At 36.8% G+C, this 27,429-nt stretch overlaps 1 protein-coding gene across 10 annotated transcripts in view; it reads right to left on the bottom strand.

Moving 5' to 3' along the window:
• Positions 1-27,429, bottom strand: part of EYA4 (EYA transcriptional coactivator and phosphatase 4) — a 302,278-nt gene that overhangs the window by 210,736 nt on the left and 64,113 nt on the right. The window lies entirely within an intron of this gene.

The following is a 27,429-nucleotide window of genomic DNA, read 5'->3' as shown; positions in this document are numbered from 1 at the left end:
CACCGTTTTGCACATGTCTTCAGTTTCTGGAATACCCTCCTCTCCTCCTTTGCCAGCTAAGTCTTAATATTATTCCTCTAAGAAGTTAACCCCCATCTTTGTCACTGGCCGACTTGGTCATGCTCCTCTGTATTCATTCCCATAGCTCTCTGTACTCAGAGTTCCATGAATGTACACATAGTTACAACCCAGTAGACTGTGAGCTCCTTCAGAGCAACAAACATGTCATAATCATCTGTCTGCTTCTGAAGTCCAGCAATTTCCTCATATGAAGTGCAAACTGACCAAAAATCTATTGCACAAATGAATGTATCAATGATAACCAACAGGATAAGTCAAGTATAAGAGAATGGATAAGAACTTGAATTCTGAAGGCAGGTCCAAATACAGCTCCATCATTTACTGGCTTTTACACAATGCAGGCTATTAAATACCTCCAGGTTCAGTTTTCCTCATACACATAACAAAGATAAAAACAGTATCTACTTTACATGGTTGTATTAAGATTAAATAAAAGAATGCAAATAAAATACTTAATATGATGCCAGGTATGCAGTAACATAGCTATTATTGTCTTACGTACAGCTATTTTCATTTACTTTGTATTAGGATATTGCTCTATTCAGAAAATTAAAGAACAAAAAGAACCCTGAAGGCATCCAGGAATCCACTAAAATCTTGATGGTCATAAAAGTCATCTTGGTGCACTAAGGGAAAACCTGAAAATCCAGAATATACACAAAGGAAAAAACTAACCAGCCAAAGACAGTGGTGGTTAACATTTTCCTCATGTGTTATTGATACAATAGTATAATATTTAAAAGATAAACATTAATTCATCATGTTTTCCTCAAGGAATTTCTCTCTGAAGAGTTCTTTAATGAATAGTTTACATATTTAAAGTTTCTTATCAAGATGGTTTCATAAATTCTTATAATAATTGCACATGTTCCAAAACCCTTCTTCAGAGCATAAACACAAACACACACATCCTATCCAATAGCATGATTCAAATGAATATGCCAATCTCTTTATAGTCAAAAGTGAAAAAATATGAAACATATGGTAAGAAAAGTCAAGACCCAGCAAGAGATGGCCTTCAGCAAGATGACGTTTCTTAGAATTTTGCAAAAACTATGCTTTTAATTTTACAATCACTGAAAAAATTAATTGGACATACAGAATACAGAAGCAAACAGAGCAGTATGGGAATAATCTATTGTGTTCATCAAAAATTTTAAAAGGCTATTTATTTTGTGAGAAGGTACTTATGATACTCCTCCATTCTGGCAATTCTCCCAAGCAAAGCATGTCTGAAAATGAAGCAGCCAGTATAAGAATGCATCACTCCTAAGAGAAACCAAGTTACATTTTGTACAAATACAAGTGACTAATATGGAGATTAACTAAATACTGGCCAGTAAAAGACACTACTTCCTAAAGAAAATCAGGTATCTTCAGCCACATGTTTGTACTAATTCTGTTATTTTCACTACATTAACATTGAATAAGAGATGAGAAGACTATTAATATTCATCATATAAATTTCTCTTTGCAGTGCTTTTGTGAAGGATAACTACATGTGAGCTTGATATTAACAGTACCATTCAATAATAAAAACACGACCATGGGCAGCCCGGGTAGCTCAGCGGTTTGGCGCCGCCTTCGGCCCGGGGCCTGATCCTGGAGACCCGGATCCAGACGCACGTCGGGCTCCCAGCATGGAGCCTGTTTCTCCCTCTGCCTGTGTCTCTCCCTCTTTCTCTCTATCTGTGTCTCTCATGAATAAATAAATAAAATTTAAAAAAAAAAAAAACATGACCGTGGGATTGGGCTTGTGTCATCTATGAGAGGTAGAATGAAAAATTTCTTGAAAGTCAACAAAAGAGTAAGTTTCTAATGCATATATTAATTTTTATGATATTATAGAAATAGGTTAATGATTATTAGAATTTGTTTGCATAACTGTTTACATTACTGCACATATATGGTTTATTTATTTTGGTTTACTCCCTGAGGATATCCCATAGGAACTCCTACCTTAAGTCTTGGGATGTCCAATCTAAAATCCCACAGTTGTTATTCTCTAGTCTTCCAGACTTTGTCCCTTGCCTCACTCTGATGCTGATAACGCCGGGAGTCCTGACTCACTCTCTCTCTACATAAAAACGTTGAGAAACCACGTTTACGGCTCTATTGCTTATCTCTCAACTTCTTCAGGGCAGGGACTCTCGTCTTTATTCTTAAGTGCCTGGTCCCTAAGAGGCACTCAAAAAATGAAGGTGTTGATACATTTATTAGGTTGAACCACATGAAATTATCATTTTTGTACATCAAAAATGATCCAATAGTGGTAGTTCCATACAGTCCAATGCACTGTTTTTTAGTAAATGGTTAATTGCCAAGTGCATACTGGGAGCCAGGAGCAGTTCTAAGTTTACATATATTAACACACTTTTCACAAATACTTTATAAATATGCAACCTAAGACAGAGTGTGGTTTTAAAAATTGCCTAAAGTCAAATAGCCAGTACATTTCATGTAGGGATTATTAACCACTATGCCATAATCTCTGAGATTTATTTTTTTGAACAAAGAGTAAAAATTGAGAGTATCAGCATAAACTTAAGATATTAAAAATTAGATTTTCTAATTGTTTCCATTGAAAGGTCCTAAACCCAATGACATTCCAGTAGCAATGAGTACATCTAGAACTCTGATCTTGTTTACAAATGTCATTTCCCACCAAAAGCAGGGTTCCCTGGGAAAACTGGCTTGCTCCAGATCTAGTTGAAGGGTAATACAAGGCAAACCTGGGATATCTTACTCTGAAAAGTAATGATGGACCCAAAACTTTCAGTGAGGTATGTCAAAAAGACACAGGAGTTGGCTTGAAGCGTAGCCACTTAACCAATTATGGAAAGTTATAGCATCAAAAATATTTAACTATAAAGGATTAAAATATATTTAATTGGAAGTAATCCATGAGACCACAGTAAGAGAAAAAAAGGTAGATAGGTCAGAGGAGAAACTCTTCTTTACAGAAAAATGGCAAATAATACATGTGGAAGAAATAACAGGTCTTAAAAATCACAATTCTGTAGTCCTGAGGAGAACTGCAAATTCACGCACTAATCATTAGTCGTTGCAAACCCCCTGAGTGAAACTTTGTTGGGAAAGAGGATCTTCATGCAGCCTAAAGGTATCTGCCCCACAAAGCTGGTGAACAGACACCACAATGCTGGGCTTGGTCTCAACCTTCATGTGTTTACAACTTGGTGCACCAGCAAGAACTTCTGTGGACTAGATGTTTAGGGAAACTCTTCCTAGTAAGGCACATGCAAAAAAATGCTGTATTAAAATTTAAGTATCTTTTAAAGCATAGCTGAGATGGCAGGAAAGTAAGGGAATTCCTCAGAGGATGAAAATAAAGACTGGAAAATTTGGAAGGGTTAATGAACACAGGCTGGGGTTTGCCTTGGAGTCAGTCAGCCACCAGTGGACTCAATCTCGGGCTTAAATGAGGCAAAGCCAGGAGTCCAAACAGAATGAGATTTTAAAATCTGGGACATTCACATCAAGGTGGAATCCTTAGTGATGTAGTAGGGAAAGCCCCATCTTGCAGAGGGCTATGATGGGGCCACATACCTATCCTGACCTTGACTTGGATGGGAAAATAAGATAAAACTTTCTGGAGAATTCCTAACCACAAGTTCTCAATCACTCAATTTAAGAATCAAAATTCAAGCTACACGGATTGCCAAAAAAGCCTAAATCAAAATTTAGTTTAAATTAACCCCAGATGATAGAGCTTCTAGGCATCTGGCAAGAGCAAATTCTAATTCTGTGAAGGAACATATTTTAAATCTAGGTCCCATAGGATTCTCACAAATAAAGTTCAAAACAACATGAGCTCAAAAACAAGAACATGAACACTAACCAAAAGAAAGAATTTATCAGAAAGAATTAACGATTCTAAATATGCATGGATCCAGTAAAATAACTTTAACATGTATAAAGCCAAAGTAGAATTGTAAGATAAACTGATAAATCCACCATCACAATGAGAGATTGAAACACACCTATTTCAGTAATTAATAGTCAATGATACACATACACACCCACCTGCCAAAAAAAATTGATAACATTAATCAATAAAAACCAGTAATATGGAAGCTGTAAACAACACAATTACATCTATTTTAATGGATATATATGGATATATATTAGGTTACAAGTGAAAAAGAAGGAAAGCCAATAAATGTGCTAAGAATGCTTAGCCACTTAGGGGAGGAAAAAACCTACCCCACATCATATAAACACTGGGCTCCGGATTTCCTTCCCAATCTTTCCTTTTGAAGATTTTATCTTAGTGCTTAGGGTGACAGAACTGTCGTCATCACTGACCCTCCTCTCTTTTCCCTTCACCCCACATCCTATCCATTAGTTTACCTTATGGGTTCTGTGTTTGAAATAGATTTACAACCCTACCACTTCTCATCACTTCCGCAGTTACTACCCCAGTCTAAGCACCATCATCTCCTATCTAATGACTGTGATACTCTCCTAACCAGTCTCATTGATCCTACCCTGCTGTACTATGGTCTATTCCCCATCTAAAATATAAGTCACACTATGTCAAAAATATGCTCAAATCTTTCCAATGACTATGTTCCTCAGTATAAAGCCAAACTCATGACCAAGGCCTACAGATTTCTGGCCCCACACCACCTCTCTGATATCATATCTGATCTCCTCCCCTGGACTCGTTCTGCTTCAGGCACAATAGCTTCATTTTGTTCTATGACCATGCAAGCAAGTAAGTCCCCATCTTCAGAGCACTGCACATGCCATTCCCTCAATCTAAGGGTGTTCTAGCATATACTCCCATGGCTCATCCTTTCACTTCCTTTAGACCTCTGCTCAGTTTTACAAAAGGAGACTTCTTTGATCATCAACCTATGGAAAAATGTATGCACGCCTCTTTTTTAATTACTTTCTAACTTATTACACATTTTTGCTCTTTTTCCAATAGCACTTATCACTGTAGGACACATGTATATATTTTCTTTCTTTTGCTAGAATATAAAATATTTGAAAGCGAGAACTTGAGGTGTATTTTTCCCACTGTAGTATTTTCAGCACTTGTAACAGTGCCTAGAGCACATAGTAAGTTCTCAATTAATATTTGTTTAATAAATTCATCAGTAAATAAATGCAATCTAGCAGAATAAACAAAAACCATAGTTTCAGGCAGACTTGGATTTGTATCCTGTCTTTGTCACTTGCTATGTGAATCTGGGCAAAATCTTAACTAAGACTCCACTGTCTCATCTTTAAAAGGGGAATGTAAATGTCTAAATTAAAATTGCAATTTTTCAAGGACAAAAACTACATGTATATTCAAATATTTAATGTGTGTAAAAAATCATATGTCATATAAAGCCCTGTGGGCTATAATTATAAATGCTCAATAAGCAAATATTAATTTTGTGTAATTTGTTAAAAACTATTTTGATCTCAAACAAGTCTTCCATGCACAGAATATTACAAACTTTGACTTAACAAGAAGTTAAAAACAAGCAGATTAAAAAATAGGTCAAAAGCCTTAATAGACATCTTACCAAAGACGCAATACAGATGGAAAATAAGGACAGGCAGGGAAATGGAAATTAAAACAAGATGCCACTACACACCTATTAGAATGGCCAAAATCTTATAACCCCAAAATCAAATCTTCTAACACCAAATGCTGGTGAGGATGTGGAGCAAGAGAAATTTTCTCACTCACTGTTAGTGAGAATGCAAAAATGGTACAGCCACTTTGGAAGACAGTATGGCAGTTTCTTACAAAACTAAACATATTCTTACTACACTTTCCAGCAGTAATGCCCTCGGTATTTACCCAAAGGAGTTGAAAACTTATGTCCACACAAAAACCTGCATTTAGATGTTTACAGCAGCTTTACTCATAATCACCAAAACTTAGAGGCGACCAAGATGCCCTTCAGCAGGCAAACCGATAAATATACTGTGATGCAACTGCACAAGAAAATATCATTCAGGACTAAAAAGAAATGAGTATCAAGCCATGAAAAAACATGAAGAAACCTTAAATGCAATTACTAAGTGAAAGAAACCAGTCTGTAAAGGCTACATACAAGGTGATTCTAATCATATGACATTCTGGAAAATTACAAAATACAGTGACAGTAAAAAGATCAGTGGTTGCCAGGAGCTGGGAGCAGGAGGAGGAAATGGACAAACAAGTGGGACACAGAAGACTTCTAGGGCAGTGACAATACTCTGTATGATATTATGAAGGATATATGTTATTATATATTTGTCCAAAACTACAGAATGTACCGCTCCAAGCGTGAACCATAATGACTCCAATCTATGGACTTCTGGTAATTATGATGAGCAATGTGGGTGCATCAACTGTAATAAATGGATCCTCTGTGGTGAGGGATGCCAACAATGTGGGAGGCTATGCATGTGCCAGGGGAGGAGGGATGTGGAAAATCTCTGTACCTTCCCCTCAATTTTTTTTTTGTGAACTTAAAACTAAAAAAATTAGGTCTTAATAAAATAAAGAAGTTAAAATATTAACTTTGAAACCATTAAAAACCTTTAAATATATTTGGAATTATACATAGTATCTTCTGGAGGATGATAAATGTTTACTCACACTGTTTCAGAGTCTAGTTACATTACACAAGAGCAGAAAACATTTATTCTGGATATTCAAATAAGTGACCAAATTAAGAAATGTTTAATCAATACAATGTTGAATAGTCCTTTTTAAAATGACAAGACTGACTTCTTTTTTAATAATAGGCAGTTTATTTCAGTGCAAGTGACCAACAATTATCCTCTTCTTATTCTCTAGTGGACTGAATCATAGTCTGGGTCCCCCACTGTGAATTCAAGTACATGTAAATCACTTGCAAGGATTTGCTTGTGAATAGCCTGCCTGTGAATATTTTACAGGAAAAAAAAAGCCCCTTCCAGTTTAGAAGATGGTGATGATAGAGGGTGATCTCCACAATGCCATAACAATAATATTTACAGAAAAGCTTATGGCTTAGAATGCACAGTCTCTGCCCCCACCCTGGGGCAGGCAGGGAGGAAGGTCACAGGTGAGGAAGGAGGCTCAGGGAGTCCAGTTGCTACAGGCAATGTTATTTGGAAGGGTTAATTGGAAGTCTGTGATGGGAGTCATGACCCTAAGTCAGTGTTCCTCCTAAAATACTATTGCCTTTTCTTGTTCTCTCATAAATTATAACCAGAGTATTCCATCATCAAGCATTTGAGAGATTGTCGATAACAGAAAATTTACCTATTTCTCAAATATTTTACATATAAGAAATGGAAAATAAAGTTTATAAAATGCATGCGTGTATGTATACACTCTATTAGGTCAATATGCATATCTGTGCGGGGATTATAATAGAAAGAAAAAAGTAGTGCTACAGGTGATACGGCCTCATAAAAGATGGCATTATTCCCTTTCAAGGCATATTTTTTTTTAAATAAGTAAAGACCTTGATATCTTTTAATGGACTTTTGTATAAAAAAAATAGAATAGTTTTTTGGTCACAGATTAGAGGTTGAGGACATGACAAAGACAGAACTGAATTTCTACAAAAATAAAGTGAGAGAACTTGAGGATCCTGAGGACAAAGAGAAATTCAGAATACCTAGAGAAGATGTAGATATGCAGAAAGAGTCAGAGAGAGACCACGGGAATCTAGAGCAAAATATAGGCCTCCGGGGAGAGATGGCTAGTGACCAATGATGACCACTGAATTTCTATAAACTGTGATGTGTGACAGAGAGTCTCAAGTTGTTTCTCATATTTATTTCACTGTACTCACTCTAAAACCTCCTCCAGGAGTTCATAAATATCTACCGTAGTAACTGCCTTATTGTTCGTGGAATAGGGAAGCAGTAACTCAAAAAAAAAAATGTGGCAGTGTAAGGCAAAGCAGTGCGAAGAGAGGACTGTGCCCTCCTGTTCTAAGATCCATGCTGAAGATCAGAGAACAGAGAAGCAGGAAGCTGTATGGACTGACTCATGACCACAGTAGTTCCTACCTGCTGATCTTGGAAAGCTGTAAGATTCAGGAGAATAGAAGGTATAGAAGTTATAGTCCTCTGAGGTACCACTCTGTAGTCTCTTCCACTCTGTTTTGGCTCACTGACCTGAATCTGTGTTTCTTGGACTAAGACCTTTAAGAGTATGATCTATGGAACCTAATTTGAGAAATATTAAATAATTAGGTTAACCAGATAAATGTTGACACTTGTGTGATTAGTTGGCACCAATAAAATATAATTTAAAATGCAAGCCATAGTACTAAAATTTCATAGATATACTTGGTTATAAGGTCCCTGGATCATGCACAGCACCCAAAAATGTGCTTAGTAATTGCTCAAATATATAATACTTTTGAAGTTTTTATAAAGAACTTTAGCCCCACTCCCTCAAGAAACACACCTACAGACCCCTGGGTATACAGATTCCACCATGAGAAACACTGTTTTGTATCATTTGTCAGTCATAATGGACATATAGTCATTTCCATTTCAGAGGCATCCCATCCTCCAGTTCAACCATGACCCGCAACTCACACTTCTATTTCTCCTAACCTGGTTTCTAACCTAATCATTCTGGTATAGTCATATTCTTTCTTATTTCCAGTGATCTCCAAATATGCAAGTTGAGTAAGTACTTGTGAAACAAGGCATTCTATAAATTCTACAGAAGGCACCATCCTACAGGCTGTAATAGATAAAGAGTGAGGCATTGGCCTGCCTTAAAGAAACTTACAATATAGGTGTGGAGGCCTAAGATTAACAAAATAATACATAGCCTACAATGTAACTCAGTACAGTGTTCTACAACTTGCACTCATTTTTATACTGCTTTGCATTTTTAGGATATGTTTTCCAAGTGACTCATATTTTATTATGTTATCTTGCTTCTCAAATTAGGGTTTAAGAAACATGCTCAAAACTCACAGGATTAAATACAGCACCTCTTCCTGGAGCATGGGATTCAACTATGTTTGGGGTTAAGGGAGAGGCAGTGCTCAAGTGAGAATTCAACTATTAAGTTTTCAAATTTTACTTTATGTTTTCATATATAAAGATAAATGACAGAGGAGAATGTAAAATGTGAGTAATTTTTTTCAAAATCAATCCTGAGCCTTCCATGAAGTTTCATTTGAGATTTTCTAAGGGCTTCTGTAGGTTCCATCCTTAATTTGATATAAAGAGGGATAAGTGGAGTCTACTCTATCAGTTGCTGTTCAGCATCATCATGGAAGTCCTAGTTACTGAAATAAGACAATGGAGAAATAAAAGGCATTTTGACTGAGGAGTAAAAACGTAAAACTATTTACAGACAACATGATTGTCTACACAGAAGACCGAGTACATTGGATCTAATAATTATTCAGCAAAGTTGCATAATAAAGATCAATATACAAAGGTCAACCTATTTCCATACATAAGGGATGAAAAATCAGAAAATTAAACAAAGAACTCTCACAATAGCATCAAAAATATGAAAGACTAAGGCAGAAATCTGACTAGCTGTGCAAGACCTGTATGCTGAAAACTATAAGATACCACTGAGAGCAGTTAAAGAAGACATATAAATGGGTCAGAAGCCTCAGCATTCATTGTTAAGATGTCAATTTTCCTCAACTGATATACAGATTCAATGTGATGGCAATAAAAGGGTTTTTTTTCTTTATATAATTAATAAACTACTAAGACCATGAATATGCATGACTTAGACTGGAAAAAAAGAAATACCTGCAAAGTACATATTTGATAAAGGATTTACATCCAGAATACAGAGACACACAGTTTGCTATATATAAAATATACCTCAATAAAAACTTAAAAATTAAAACATTAAATAAGGCAATCTCTAGTTTTAAAAGGAACCTTATTTCACTTAAAAAATTAGTTGTGAGAAGCATGAGATTATGTGATCCTTAAGGTCAGGAACTAAAACTTCTATTTTTTCTTTCATTTCCACCAGGGGACTAAAACCACACACACACAAGGCTTAGCAAATATAACCGAATAACTCAATTCATAAATATAATTATCTCACAAGCAAGCAGCCTGGAAGGAGGATGTGTCAGGCTTGGCAGCTCAATAATTTCCTCAAGGATGTAAGTTCTCTCTGTCCTTCTGCTTTGCCATCTTTAGCATTTTGGCTTTTCATTCTTAGGCTTATCACCTCATTGTCAGAGAATGGCTAATGCATCACATTCTGCTGCAACAGCCTCCAGAGCAATAAGCAAAGCAGGATGAGAAAAAAAGAGTCCTCCTTCCTGTGGCTCTCTATTTAGATGAAATAAGATCTTTCCCAGAAGTCCCTTGGGTCACTTGCCCAATAACAGACCAATCACTGTCAAAGAAGACTAAGATTACCATAAATCTAGTTTCAGCCAATAAGATATCTAGGACAGTGAGTGGTCCTCAACAAAATCAGGATTCTGTTAACAAATAAAAAGAGACAGGCAACTGAAAATGTCGAAGAAGTAAATGATTGGTAGGCAACTGAAAATGTCTTCTACAATTGTTGACTAGTTATTTAAATAGAAATCCTGAATAGCTTTTTACATTACTTAACTCTCTATTCCTTATTTTCTACTAAAGAAGTATGAATAGGAATGTTTATTGACAGTCTCCCTCTTCTCAAAACAAGCATCCCTGGTCGTTTATAACACAATCTGCTTTAAAATAAGGGTAAATAACCTAAGACAAATTGAAAGAAAAAAAGAGCAAGGCATCAGTGTTGGTAATTGTGAAGTGTGCCAGAACACATCTGAAAACCCACTGCTGCCACTGAGCATGTAATGATTTCTGAATCTTAAAGAAATAAAAATGGAAGGGAAAACATGCCTAATTAAACAGTTCTTGATGTGGACAATACAGAATATGAATTAGTCACTTTCACTGCAATGCTTATTATATCATTTCTCAAGATCATTTCACTTCTTACTGATGACATTTTCTTCAGAAACAATTAAAATTAGTTCACATTCTCTCTGCAGTAGGGCACTATAGTTGGGTTTAGTATAAGAAGCCTCCAATATATTTCAGACATCAATGAGAATGAGACATCCTGACTAATCATTTTCTCTGTATTATAAAATACTGGAAATTGAATGTGGTGGGGATTCATGTGGACTCAAATCAGTCTGAAATTTTTAGTAAAGATTTTTGTGTGATTTAAAAAAAAATGCATCAATAAAAGTTTCCTACACTCAAAACTTCAACAAATGGAAATCCCTGGGTGGCTCAGTAGTTTGGCATCTGCCTTTGGCCCAGGGCGTGATCCTGGAGACCCAGGATCGAGTCCCATATCGGGCTCCCTGCATGGAGCCTGCTTCTCCCTCTGCCTGTGTCTCTGCCTCTCTCTCTCTGTCTCTGTGTCTTTCATGAATAAATAAATAAAATCTAAAAAAAAAAAAAAACTTCGACAAATGTTGTAGCTGAGAGCTCTGGAACATTCAAAAATCAACTATGCAGGACTAGCCTGGGGATCAAAGACCTAGCTTGAATTATCGTTCTACCACCAACCAGCTATGGGATCCCGAGCAACCTCTTTCATGTCACTCATCCTTGATTTACTCTGATTACATCTATGAAATGATAGAGTCAGACAATTTGGTCTCTACAGTCTCTTTAAGCTTTAACAAGCAAAGAATGTGCCAAAGGGACAACACTTAAAAAAAGGATAAAACTACCTAACTAAAAATACTTATATTCCTAGGAGTTTTTTTAATATACATCCAGACATCAAAGGATATTTTATAATAATGTTTCAAAATCTAAAAAAAAAAAATTTAACAACACAAAAATTGTCCTTCTCTCTCAATTTCTAAATGTGCTACTTGTCCCAAAGACAGAGAAAACCAAGTACTAGGACTATGCTTTCCTCCCAGTTCCTTGCATAGAGGTTGACACACTCAACCTAATAGAATCTAACAGGAAAGCAACTTCCAGGTTAAGATCCCAACATTAACATTCAAGCCATGTTCATGGCACAAACCCTAATATCCTGAAATCCTTCCATCAATTCCTTTAAATCTCAAGCTTGACATTAACTGTTCAAAAATGAAAAAAAAAATACATCCAATTCCAATGACAGGCAAAAACAATAAAATAAACAAAGGGAAAATATTAGTGTAGCATCCAAATATTAAACCTATTAAACCAGAAATGTTCAGTGTGCAGTTTACTTCCTTGAAATTCATTCAACACTCTAAAATAATTACGCAAAATCTGAAATTATCACTGATGACTCCTGATTTACTTCTGCATAGTAATTAAGGTACAACAGAATGTGTCTGAATCAACCACAAAATGAACAAATATCATTACCGTAAGTACCATACAAATGCTCAGCAGATGAGCACTCCAGAAAGACCTCTGAGTAGTGATAACAAGTTACCTGAATATTAAATACTTCTGATTTTTCACAAAGGCTTTCAAATCACAAATTATTTTCCTAGGATAATACGCAAGTTCTTTAATTTTGAATGACTTTCAAAATCTAAGATATTAAACAAACAAAATGAAAACAAAACAAAACAGGGCAGCCCGGGTGGCTCAGCAGTTTTATTTTCTGCTTTCAGCCCAGGGCCTGATCTTGGAGTCCCGGGATCGAATCCCACGGGCTCCCAGCATGGGGCCTGCTCCTCCCTCTGCCTGTGTCTCTGCCTCTCTCTGTGTCTATCAAGAATAAATTAATAAAATCTTAAAAAAACAAAACAAAACAAAAATACCTCATTGTAGCTGGGACCCCAGCCAATGAAGCCTTATTTCACGGAAAAAAAACAAGAAGTTCACAATCTCACAGTGAGGATGGAAACAATTAACCCAAACACGGATCAGTGTGAATATTATTATGCAAATAGGGTACTAAAGAAAGGGTGAGTAGTCAATCTTTGGGTGACTGGAAGAGTCTCATGAAAGATACATAGGCACTGCCACACAGAATTAATAGTACCTGACATTATTTGTCTCTCATCTTATGTAAATGCTCTCAAAACTGAAGTTGTAAAGGCTTTTTATTTTACTTTTTATTTTATTTTATGGATGTTCCAGCTTACTTCCCTTAATGTTGATACTTGAATCATTGTTCCAACCTGTGACACTTCCTTTGTATCTTTCATTACTGAATGCCATCACTAAGGTACAGCTGTATACAGTTAAGCAATATATAAAAACATATAATGATATAATGTCTATCAGCCTGTCAGAGTTATGCATTTAACAACCACTGATCATATATATGGTCATCATCAAATACCGATATTTCACAAAATTTTTGAAATAAGAAAACTTTGAGGCAGAAAAGAGCTAAAATAAGGGTATAAAGCTATAAAGGATAAAAGATATCCTGAGTAATATAAAAAAACACCCATATTTTTCAGCCTTTGTTGAATAAACAGTTTAACTTCCTATGCATGGCTTTAATCTATTGTTTAATTCCAGGTCAAAATGAAGTAACCCAAATATGCACTCTGTTATATAAAAGGCCCAGGGGATGAAATTACATCTCTCTCTAATAAGGTCCTTTGAAATCCTATACTAAAGTAACTTCGCAGCCAAATTATTTTTCTTCTGTTAATGCTGATTGAGCAGTAAATAATAACCAGGAGAAAAACAAACATGTAAAATAAAGTATTTTACACCTTTGCTTGAGCTTTCTTAAATGACCCAAAGCTACCAACTTCAATACAACCTCAGAGGCAGGCAATTATTTCCTGAGTTTCTAAATAAAGCAATAATGCAACTGCAGGTTTTAGGGGGCAGACTTTAATTTCAACATGTTAAAAAGCTGTATACAAAAGTATTCAAATTTTAGTGCTGAGTTTGAAAAAAAAATCTCATTTCACTACACAGTACTGTTGTAATGGCCTTAGCTTGATAAGGTGCTCCAGCCTCTAAACATGCATTTTTTTGCATCTGTAAAATAAAGGATGTGACCAGTGTAACCTCCAAAGATCCCACCACCTGTAGAACAAGTCCTCGGTCTCCCCTATCAAGCATGGTAATAGGCAAAGGAGATAAAGTGGGGACATACAATGCCAAAGAAATGTGAGTGTACTTTTGAATCTTCCCACAGATTCTAGTGTAGAAAAACCAGCAGAGACCCCAAATTCCACCTAAGCCACGTTTGTATTGAAGAATAACTCAATTTCAGATGTATGACACAGTGATTCAATATCTATATGCATTATGAAAGTCACCACAGTAAGTCTAGTTACCATTTGTCACCACACAAGGTTGTTACAAGCCCCTTTTTAAATCAGATTTATCATCTGATTTTTTCATCTTCGGTCTACTCCTTCATATTATTTCTTGTGTGACTTAAGTATTAATAGAAAGAGGGACGCCTGGGTAGCTTCAGCAGTTGGGCATCTGCCTTTAGCTCAGAGCGTGAGCCCAGAGTCCCAGGATGGAGTCCCACATCAGGCTCCTCGCGGGGAGCCTGCATCTCCCTCTGCCTATGTCTCTGCCTCTGTGTGTGTGTGTTTCTCATGAATAAATAAAATCTTTAATAAAAAAATGTTACTAGAAAGAAAATGCTATTAGAAAAAACTGGACACAAATTTTTTTAATTTTTTTCTTCTTATGTATGAAAACTTACAACATTTCAAAATTTTATTGTTGTTGTTAAAGGCATGAATCAGGGTGGAAGACCAAAAAATATAGGGCATTCTCCCAGCAAATGCACCTCACAGTTAATATTGTTGGCTCAGGAGCCAGGCTGCCATTAAAATCCTGCTCTCCCCTTCCCCGCTAGCCAGGTGACCCCTCCTCTATAAAATGGCGGATAATAATAGCACTCACCTCATCAAGCCATGAGAACTAATTGAGTTAATATACATAAAGCACTAGAAAGCCCAAGTGAAGACTACCTAAGTTCTAGCTTTGAGAATCTGGGGCTCACCACCTAGTTATAATCCAATGGCCGGCCATGTGTGTCCTCTATAGCACTTTGGGCAGAATAATGAAAGTTCTAAGGAAAGTAAGTAGGCAATGAAAACAAAAAGTAGGAAATGATTGTCCTTCCTCTTTTAACTCATTTGTTGTTTTTGCAGACCTTCTACCCTGTTCTCCTGGATCCTGCCAAGAAAGTAATGTGAACTTAACATAGTAACTCTTCTAGGGGCATATACATTCTACAGAAATCTGGACAGAGAAATCAATCCTCAACCCAAGAAGATATGAAAGTATAGAATTTCATGTACACTGAGACATGTACTTTTTCAGTCTGACTCTATTGTCAAATTTGACACAATCACATCTAAATAAATAGGCTCTTCTTTTCACTGATAATACTGATAGCCAAAGAAAACACAGCACGCAGTTTCTTCCAGAGATGAGAGGCATTTTCATTAACCACAAAAGTGTTTGTTTTCTCTTCTCTTTTTAATGGTTTCAAAGAGGGAAAAAAAAAAAAAAAAAAACAAAAAAAAACCTTTAAATGCTAACACATAGTCTTAAGTCCTAGTCAAAATGACCTATTTTGCTAAAGGAAAACTGAAAACCTCTCAATTGAAATCTATGTATTGAGTTCTAAGAGATCACCTACCATTTTTCAAAGTAATAGCCATTGCTAATCTTTTTTATACCACTTAAGTATTTAATCCTACCATGCTTCCATCCACTTCCTGATCTTGTCTGAACAAATGTACTTCCCTCCTGCGTTACATATATAAAAAAAAAAATGCCATCAAAGGGAGAGCACCTTAGAATATTCAAAACTACAGGAATTCTCTACCATTTTCAGAGTCCCAGTGCTATCCCTCCCACATCCCAACCATATCCCAATGTTATCTTCTTCATTCTGACCTCTACTGAACTCCATTACCACTTCTGCAACAAGGTGAGCCTACTATGCATTTCTCCCCTGTCATCAACCACACACAAACCACCTCTTGTTTGAAAAAGGTGCTCCCTTCAATTACTGTTTTTCTTTAAACACACAAGCTTCCTCTTATTTCCTCCTCTTCTCTGAGCTGAGCTTCTGAGATGTCTCTTCTCACCACAACTCAAGTGAGACTGTATTCCAAAGTTCCACGAATGACCTTCTAATCAACCACTGAGAGCCTTTTTCTCAGTCCCCATTCTGCTTGACTTCTTGAAATGTCAGAAAGCGATGACCAATTCCTCCTGAAAATTATCTAGGTCTTTAGCTCTGAAAACAGTATTATCCTGATCTTCCTTCTGTTACTCTAATTATTTCTTCTGTCTCTCCTGATCCATCTTCCACTTTCTGCTTCAGAAACATGGTATTCTCCTAGGTTTATCCTCATAAACCAGGCATTATTTCCTCCTATATACAGCACCTCAAGGAAAACACTGTTCTGCTCTCCGTGGCCGGCCTAGACATGTCCTCCATGGTATAAGAGAGCTTCATCATTGCTAATCTGACATGCTCTCTACTGTGCTAAATTCAAAAACATCTTTCTTTTTCCTTAAGTCACTGACATTTACTCCTGAACCCTCTTACTAGTATCTCCTATGAGTGAAACTCCAGAATAATCTTCGCCTTTTCCTTCTCCACATCCACCATTCACCCTTCCTATTAACTCTGGCTTTCTCTTCAAGGTCTTTTCCTTGATTCTTTCCTTGCTTTCTTTCCACTGTCACATCATTAGTTTACACCAGGAGTTGACCAAATATGGGCCACAGTCTGCCATAAATAAAGTTTGATTAGAGCTTGTATGCATGACCATCCATGTATGCACTATTTATGAACATGACCATCCATGTATTCATTGTTTATGGCTGCCCTCATACTCCACCAGTGGAGGTGAGTAGTTGTACAGAGATTTGATCACCAGAAAACTCAAAATTATTTCCTGTCCTGCCTTTTACAAAAAATGTTTCCTCCCTGGTTTAGGCCCTTTTAGGCTCGCACATAAATTGCTTCAAAATCTCTCAAACCATCTTCCATGCCCAGTTTCACATCTTCCCTAATATTCCCACCATCTGGTTAATTTTCCTAAAATATCATTTTAAGTATATTGCTCTTTTCCTCAAAAACCATGTAACTTTCATTATGCCCAAGATAAACGTCCCAAAAGACAGCAGGGTATCTTACACATCTCAATATTTCATGTAGTGACAAGCATCAGGCTGGACATGGAGCAACAATGTAAATACCTAAGCTTGACTTCAAACATCTGTTTTTAGTCTGGTCTCAGGATTTCTCAGCTAGATTTCCTAACGCTCTACATCCCACAAAGCTTCTGATTCTGAAATTCTAATTCATCTACAGTTTTTGTACAGAACTTATTGTCTTATATTTTACACTTTTGGGTCTTCATTCTTGCTATCTGCCAGGCCAGGATAGGTCTTCTTGTGTCCATACAATTTTCTCATCTTTCAAGATCCAGTTAAGGATCTTGACCTTTCTTAAACTGCTAATAGCACAGTACTTCTTACTCTCCACTGCAAAGCTGGCAAGGTTGTTTTGCTTTCTTACCTAAATTCTGTATGATCATGTCTTTGCCTTTTCATCCCAGTTCCCTCAATAATTTAGTATAGTGTATTACAGTAAATGTTCAGATAAACTTCCTCAAATATTTTGCAGGGAATAAATACATAAGCAGAAAACTCACTGAAGGCAGACATAACAAAGACCAGTGATTCTTGCCTCCACCCAGAAGACATCTGTCCACATCTATGGTCATTTCTGATCATCATTAGAGAGAAAGTAGGGAAGGGAAGTGGGTGCTACTGACATCTAATGGGTAGATACCAGAAATGCTTCTACACATTATACAGTGCACAGGACAGTCTCTCACCACAAAGAATCATCTGGCCCAAACTGTCAATAATGCTGAAACAGAAACTCTATGGTAGGTCAATTCTTTGCTAATCTGTAATGCCTAGAAACCTCGTATCTACAAACACAGCAATCAGAAAATAATAAATATTTGTTGACTGATTTCTAAATTTTCATGGCCGTTACTTGGATCGAAATGCAAAGAAGTGAATGACATCTCAATACTTACTTCGCTACATCTCTTCTTTGAGAAAGGCCAATCTAGTAACCAGTAATGCAGGGATAATACGTGATTTTTGAAAGATTTGAAAGAAAGTACATCAAAAGAAAGCTTACTGTGTGGTGTAACTCAGTACTTAACAGCTATTATGGTAGTAAGATCAAGCAGTCACCTTAAGTAAATTGTAGTCTCCTTCACCTCTAAATGTGTGTGCCCCAGAACTCAGTCCTTTTGTCTCTACCTAGGCTTACTCTCTTGGTGATCTCAACCAATATTATTTCTTTAAATATCACTGATACCCTGAAGCCTCCCAAACTTTTATTTTGAGTCTAGCCTCCTTTCCCGAGTTCCAAATGGCTACATCTAACTGACTTCCTAACATTTCTACTCATGTCTAATATCAGGTGAAACTTAATACAGCTCTATGCACTCAGCTGCCCAATACTCTCTCAGAAGTCTGTCCTCCACACAGTGTCTCAGGGTTCCTGCATCGTGACCTGAAGCCTCTTCTTCATTCTTCACGGGAGGGGAACATACAGACAAAAGAATCATACAGCAGCTTCTCACTGTTTCTACCTGGAAATGAAACACACATCACTTCCCTTTGCATTTCATTTGTCAAAATTAGTCCTATGGTCCTATCTACGTGTAAGGAGGCTAGAAAGTGTAGTTCCCAATGTACCATAAAAGAGGAGTATGGAACAGAATTGGTGAACACACAGTAATGTTTCTGCTTCTGTGTCTAAAACTGAAGCCCTGGATCTCTACCCTCAATCTGTTCTTTCTAAGTTAACCCATCTCAGTAAATGCCATGCCATCCTTCCCGTTGCTCAAGATAAAGACCCTGAAGTCACCTTTGACTCCTTGTTCTCACAAATGACATCCAACCCATCAGCAAGTCCTCTGGCTTCACCTTCAAGACATCCTGAATCCAACCACTTCACATCACCTCCCTACTGATATCTTGCTATTTCATATCTGGATGCTTTCAACAGCCCAGTTTCTATTCTTGTCATCATACTAGCATTCTTAGCACAGCAGACAGTGTGATCCTTTAAAAACTTAAATCATATCATGCTGTCCCTAAGCTCAAAACCTCCACCTGCTTCACAGGTCACGGAGGTTAAAACTCAAGCTCTTAAAATGACCTAAACACCCCTACATAATCTGTACTCCTCCACCTCACACTTCCAACCTGATTACTTCTATGTGTCCACCTTGTTTTCTCCACCACAGCCACCAACATCGGCCTTTTTCTATCCTTTAAACATACCAGGTGTGCTGCCACCTCACAGTTTCAGAGTCGCTGTTCCTCTAACCAAAAGCACTTTCCCCAAGATACCCACAGGCCTCACTCTTTTACCTTCTCCAAATCTTTGCACAAATGCCATTTTCTTGGTAAGATCCCCCTGACTCCTCTTCCAAAACTGGAGCCTTCCCTACCCACCTACCTTACCCTCAGAACTTCCCATCCTCCTCTCTACTTTATTCGGTTTACCTCCTTACACTTATTATTATCTAACATACTTTACTAGTTTACTATTCATCTCCCCCAACTGGAATATAAACCTCGCTAGAATAATATTTGTCCATTCTACCTAACATAGATTTCTAATATCTAAAACCACACTCCAAATATAGCACTTCTTCACAAATACTCACTGAATAAATTAGTTGCCACTGTCCAAAATTCATTTTAAAATAACTTTACAACTCAGCGTCCTGGGTGGCTCAGTTGGGTAAGCATCTGACTCCTGGTTTTGGTTTAGGTCATGATCTCATGGGTTGTGAGATCAAGGCCCACCTCAGGCTTGGTGCTCAGCGGGGAGTCTGCCTGAAGATTCTCTCCCTCTGCCCCTCCCCCTGCTTGCATGCACACATGTGCTCTCTCTCAAATAAATAAATCTTTAAACAAAAAGAAAATAACTTTAGAAATTGACATAACATCTTACAATCTTACACTAAACCAAAATTTGGAAGACAGAAATGGTATTATATTTATCTTTTAATCTTTCATTTATCAAAGTGCCTGAGAGAGAGCCAGGAATCTTTAAATATTTCTTTAATTGAATTTGAAATGTCATTTAATTTTCATATACTCTGCTATCTTATGACTGTCTTTAAAATATTTAGTAATGAGAGACACCTGGGTGGTTCAGCAATTTAGCACCTGCCTTTGGTGCAGGGCATGATGCTGGAGTCCCAGGATCGAGTCCCACATCGGGCTCCCTACATGGAGCCTGCTTCTCCCTCTGCCTATGTCTCTGCCTCTCTCTCTCTCTCTCTCTCTCTCGAATAAATAAATAAAATATTTAAAAATAAAATATTTAGTAATGAAGATTGTACGGTGGATTTGTAATCATCATAGAATAACTTCTATTTCTAAGATCAAGTTGAGTTTTAAGCCATATTTTAAGACATCAAATGTATTGAAGGGTTTGAAAACCATTTAAGTTGATCAAAGTAGGTAAGATAATATGTTTATCAGCATGCATTCTGGAAGAAGGCTATGTAAGCTCTCGTTCCATCAGCACAGCATTCTAGCTGTCACAACCCTGAATAAGATCTTCAAGTTCAGCTTCAGTGTCTGTCCTCTTCTTTAGACTAGCTGTTTATGACAGAGCCTGCCATGTGGGGCAGTCTAATGAGATGAGTCACATAAAAAGCACCGTCAAAGAATGCAAGCTCTTTTCATCAGCCAACATTTTCTACTTGCTGTATACCTTACAGCAAAAGTTATATTGCATTAATTTTCCCATTTCTCAGAATCATTAAAACATGAAAGAAATAGGTTACATTTATATCATAAACAGTTATTTTCATTGTAATTGTTAAGATGGAATTATAAGACAACTGAATACTATATGTAAATTGTAAACTCAGATTAGAACCTTTGCTATCTAAAGATATTATAGCTCTTACTTGCATCTATACATCCAAACCAAGTGCTCAAAGCTGCTGACAACTATCCAGCCCAGGACTGGCAGGTTGTGAGGCTCTGTGCCACTCCTCCTCTTTACCAAGTCCATGGCAGATTGCACTATGTTGATAATGTTTCCCTCCCATTGAGTCAAGAGGTATAGCTTTAGGTTCCTTCCTAATAGGGGGAACTGCTACCAACTGATCACATGTGACAGAAGAAAAGCCTAAAATTTACTCTCTAGATCATGGCCAACAGCATGTAATCACACTCCATATTCTGCACAATATGCAGCACTCTCTCTCTGTATATAAGTGTATTCTAAAATTTGTGGAAAGGTTTTAATAAAATTAATATAATTTTAGAAGGTTATAGAAGATAATTCATGGGATCTTCTTATGAATCCTTATCAACTCATGCAAAAATTTAGAAATCCAGAGTTAGAAAATGTGCAAAATAAATGAGTAAGCCTTAGTAACCAATAAAAAATTAAAAATTAAGGTACTGTATTATATAATTGCAAAGTAAAGATATAATTGGCAACTGGGAGTTACAACAGTTTTGAAAGTTATTTAGCTTTAAGCAAAATTCCATTGAACTCTGAAATACACTTTCCAGTTGGATGGTACAAAAAATACATGTTTTGAGCATGATTCTCTTAACCAGTTTAAAGGCCAAGTTCTTCCTAATGGATTTGTAGCCTCAAAAATAATCTGACTTTGGTTAGATCAGAATAAAATACATTGCATGCATGCTGCTCAAATTGATTTTGAGTATCTAAGAAAAAAGCAATAAAATGAAGGGATTCCAGGATTTTGACAATGCCACATTATCAAAATTGAAAAACTGATTTAGGCTGAAAGTAATCAAAATAATTATTTTATAGCATGGTGTTGAAACATTGACAGAAATTGGTGATTCTGAAGCTCTCTGTCTAAAGGATAATTTGACTAATATACTCAATTCCATACAACAGTTAGAAACTGTCCAAAAGACTCGAAAACAGCACAGGTTTTAAAGATAGGCTAGTGGCTATTATCAAAAATGACCCACAGAATATCTGAAAACAGAGAGCTGAGGAATAAACTAAAGTCATTTAATATTCTAAGGGAGATAAAACTGAGAAAAGAGATTAATTCATTAAATCAACTCTAGAATTTATTTTATTTTTTTAAGATTTTATTTATTTATTAATGAGAGACAGAGATTGAGACAGCCAGAGATACAGGCAGAGACAGAAGCAGGCTCCATGCAGGGAGCCCGACATGGGGCTCAATCCCGGGTCTCCAGGCTCAGGCCCTGGGCTGAAGGCAGCGCTAAACCGCTGAGCCACCGGGGCTGCCCAACTCTAGAATTTTAATTTGTATTATTAAGTTAGCAGGTCTGATGCAAAAATAAATAAATATTATTAGTATCTACAAATATATATGAACTTCTAAAAATACTGCTGCGACATCTATATAATAGGGATCCAATGTATGTGAAATATGTTATCAATAATAGGAGTTTAGTGATTCAAGTTAAGTGTAACAATGTTGACATATGTAGGAATATTCAGGTCCTTAATGTCTAATATTAGGAAATGCTATCCTACAGTAAAAAAACTTCTTCATTCTCCCTCACTCTATTTAGCAGCCACTAATGTTTTCCTCCATAACATACAGTACTTAAAATTCACAAGCAATAGTTTTTTTCCAAACTTATAGTTTGACAATAAATTTAGGAAATAGTCCCTCTCACTTTGATATGAATGAATCCGATGAGAAAAAAAATCTGTGAATATTTACCATCAAAACAGGACTTCAAAATATCTCAATATGTAAGCATAGTATAGAAGCTATAAAAACAATAAATATTGCTCAGCCTTTATTTGAATACGGAGAATATATTTCCCAGTATCACGGTTTATTAATACAGATACCGCTATGTATCACCTAGATTCATATTTATTTCTATTAACAACACTTACTTAAAGACTGTAGTAAGCTATAATTGGTGTAAAATTACTTCTAAATAATTAGGAAGTTCTAATATGGAATTTCAGACAGATATGAAAACTAAACCTTACTCTAATTGCTGACCTCTTAAAATTCCCTAGATGCTTTCAGCCAGACTGCAAAATAAGATCCAGATAAAATGCAAAAAAATTATTTAAGAGCCAACTCTGTTTTGATTACATGCTATTAAATGAGTATCATATGTTATGTGCAATTTTTTTAAATGTAAGTGAAACATGAATTCATGAGTCAGTAATCCATTATGAGAGTAACATTTTGGCTTTTTAAAATTCATCAGGCTATTCAATAACATACCTTAGTATGTAACAATATATAAAAGCTTTTGAAGAAAATATTCATTAAGTGTCAGCAAGAATTGTGCTAAGAAGTAAGGATACAAGATGAACAAGACTCGCTATTACTCTTAAATAGTTTATAATCCAGTAGAGAGGTAAATAAACAGATAAGATTTCAGTTCTGTGGGCTAAGTCCTGGGACAGAGGTAAATGCCATGGGCAGCACATTGGAGAGGCCCCTGACCCAGTGTGGCTAGCAGCCTAGGGAGGACAGGGGCAATGTCGGAAGGAGTGAAACCCATCCTGAGTCTTCCAGATTTACAAACTACCTGGGTGGAACAGAGGCCCTTCTCGGAAGAGGCTATAGGGCTGGCAAAGGCACAGAGAACCTGCAAGATTCCAAGAATCAAAAGAAGCCAGAAATAATACTGGAGAGATACAGGTACGCAACTGAGTCTGTGCGCTTTACTGCACACTTGGGACTTTCTCTTAAGGGTAAGGCAGGGCCTGGGAAGGATAGTAAGTAGAGCAGCAACATGATCAGCTATGTATTTCAGAAAGACCACTCTAGAAGCAAACTTAAAGCAGAAAAAGACAGTCAAGAGATAAAACAGAGATCCAAAATAAGAGCTGGAGCAGAGAGAACAGCTTTGAGAGATATTAAAAATTAGGAATAGACAGGAGTTTGAAATGGGGATGAGGGAAAGAAGGGCAAATCTCTGCATTCTGACTTAATCTACTCTATAGTTGAGGATGCATCCTCAGAGATGAGAAGTACTGGAGTAAAAGAGAAAGGAAGAAAAATTGAGAGAGGAGAGCTTGTGAGTTCAGTTTTCATATGCTGAGATTGTAGACCTACGTACCTCCAGGCAGGGCTGTCTGCCAGAAGGTAATTTGATATGCCAGAATGAATGCAGACTCTTTAAAGACCATTTGAGTATGTCAGATAATTGTAACAACAGCTAACATTTACCAAGCTTCTATTGCTAAGCCTTTCATATAACTTTCATATAACTTATTTTTATTATACTTGAAGAGTTTGAGTATCTTCCTAATGGTTACAAAGTATTTAAGTATCAGGGATTTCTGATTTCACCTCAAGTCCTTACCCACTATACTATGCTGTATCATGCAAAATCCATTACAGGTTTTAGGACCAGATAAAAGTGGGTTCAGTTCTAATCTCTGCTACGTAACAGCTGTGTGACCTTGATATTCTCCAAGCCATAGTTTCCTTATCTGTAAAATGGTGACTATAACAATGACATCACAAGACAATAAGGATTGGAGAAAGAATATGGAAAATTCTAGATTCAGTCTCTATGTGCAGTAACTGGCAACCACTGTTATGTCTATGCCTAGAGAAAAAATTCTTCTATGATATGAGCAAATTCTCTTTCATCTTATTATGAACTTTTTTTAATTCTACTCTATGTTTTCTATATCTTAATAAAGGCTAACTATCATTTTTCAAAATACTTGAAACATATTCTGTAATATTTAATGTCATTTAAAGATGTCACTCAAATAGAAATCATTTCAATGTAAAGGGGTTGATTCAAATTTTTTTTGACATTTCTATAGTGATTAACGTCAAAATAGGAAAACCCCAAAGCCATAAGGCATATTGGTGTTCTGGAACGAGCTTTGGACTTGGAGTCAGAAGATCTGTGTGAAGTCCCAACTCTGCCTTTTACTAGCCATGGCATCATGGGCAAGCCATTAACAATCCCCAGGGTCCCTCTGTCTATGTACAAGATGTACAGATTGGCCTATATGTTCTGAGTCTAAGGACGCTAAAGGAGAAAGGCTTTACAATGTTTGTAATATCAAAGCCCCAAGTCATTAACACTTGACACAAACTACAAGCTTCCTGTGTTTTAACCAGAAGTAAATGCTCTTTGATGGCCTATCAAACCATTCCACAGATCAGGAGCTCACAGTTTGACTCTGAGATGATAACCCTCAGGTGGAGAGTTCAATGTGAAGCGGGGAGGGGGGGACAGGGCGGTGAGAGTGGGGGAGCGGAGAGCATTCTTTCCTTTTCTCAAAATCTCCCCCGTTCGTTCTCACTACAAATTCGGTAGCTGAGTTTGAGCTGAGAAGCCAGAAGGTCACACTACATTTCTAGTTTCCAAACCTGGCTGCACGTTACCAACACCAGGAACTTAAAAAAGAAAATTTAAATGCTGAGTGCCATAACCCTAAAATAACACTGGAGGAAACTATGTAGGTCTTACAAATACTGGGTTTCACTTTGTAAAAGGTCGTATGAAGCATCTTGTGTAATAACCTCACTCTAATGTTAAACATAAAAACATATTCTCTTTAACCTCCACTACACTGAAAACAAGTATTCATTCTTGAGGATGCACACACAACTAGATCAACCATGCCAGTCTGCAGGGACTGCACTTGCATTAGCTCTGAAAGTTCCATGTCCCAGGCAACCCCAGAGTCTCTGGATAATAGGGACAGTTGGCCAACCACACACACACACACGCACACGCACACCCCAACCACTAAGAAATGCTCAGTGCCTCGGTGTGTTAGAACAAAGTATAGATCAACAGCAGCCCTTTCATGAAGCAGCACCACTAAACGACACTATTCACTCAGATGTGTACAAGGTCTCACTGACGGACCTCTGAGGCCACCAAGATCCATAAACATGCAATGGCAGGGTGACATCATCATGCTATCATCCATTACGTTAGCATCCACACCATGATAACCAGCATTTTAAAATATAACTACTTTGAAGCCCCTGCCTCCTAACAGCTCTTTGTCTAGTCAGGCAACTTTTGAAGAAGAACATCTCTACCATTTGATAGACTTTTTTTAGTACTTTTATAGTTTTATATTTTGTGTTACATTTTTCTATTATGTTGCCATGTAAAATTAAATAATTTTACTTTATTTAAGATAATATACAATGAAATGAGACAATGGTTGTTGTCTGTTTGTAAATTAATGACTTGGTTATTATCTTTTTAATGAAATATTTTTAAAAATAAATTAACTTGGGACACCTGGGTGGCTCAGTGGTTGAGCGTCTGCCTTGGCTCAGGCATGATCTCGGGGTCCCAGGATCGAGTCCCACATCGGGCTCCCCGCAGGGAGCCTGCTTCTCACTCTACCTGTGTCTCTGCCTCTCTCTTGTGTCTCTCATGAATAAATTTAAAAATCTTTTTAAAAAATTAACTTGAAATGGCATATATACACCAGAGCATATATATTCTTCTGTATTTCAAAACTAAGTTCATCATAGAAGTATTTTCTGGAACCACATTATTATACACAAATATACTGTCTTCTGTTACTTAATAGAAACAGTAGACTCTAAGATCAAGTCATGGTCATCGAAGCTACTAAAGAATAGCATCAATCTGCATAGCACACACTTGGTAGACTCCCATGTCTCCTCTCCTTACTTGTGGTATCACTAGTTGTCTGTGGGATCCCAGAGGAGCTTGGGCCACAGTTGGCAGTAGTGTGGGAGTGTGAGGAAAGACCTCCTGCTGACTTCCGTTCCGCACATTAAAGAATTCATTCCATGGAGACACTACTAAATGAGTTAGGAGCAAAAGCCATATAAACGCTTTCCCTTTGAAAAATCAGAATCTTAGAATGGCTGCCACCAATCTTGTGTGTTCTTTACTCTACAAAGAACTAGCAAAATAAGGAAGCCCATGAGGGCACATGAGGACTATGGCTGCCATCCTTGAAACGAGCAATAGGCATGCTGGTAATACACCTTCTCCTGTTACGCTTCTGACAGTCAACAACATATACGCTATCAAAGCACTTTTGGAATAAAACCAAATAAAGGAGGTGTGCAAAACTGTTTAGATCATCGAAAACACTTATTAGCATGATTTAAATGCCCTAGTCTTTCTGTCACTGGCTTTATAAGCAGATGATCAAGGGAGTCCTCAAAATGTGACATCATTAAACAGGAACCAGATACATTTCCAAAGGTCTGTTTTATGGCCTTGGAAGGGATTTCAAGACCTTTTTATATATAGAATATATACATATATTCTATATATAATGTAGAATAATGTAACAGAATATATAATAATATAATATAGAATACAATAATATTAATAACAATATGATACAGAATATATATATTTATATATATTCTATAT

This window comes from Nyctereutes procyonoides, unplaced genomic scaffold (assembly GCF_905146905.1).
Source record: "Nyctereutes procyonoides isolate TBG_1078 unplaced genomic scaffold, NYPRO_anot_genome, whole genome shotgun sequence".
Classification (NCBI taxonomy): Eukaryota; Metazoa; Chordata; class Mammalia; order Carnivora; family Canidae; genus Nyctereutes; species Nyctereutes procyonoides.
The sequence above is the reverse complement of the archived record's forward strand: the minus strand, read 5'-3'. Positions and strand labels throughout refer to the sequence as shown.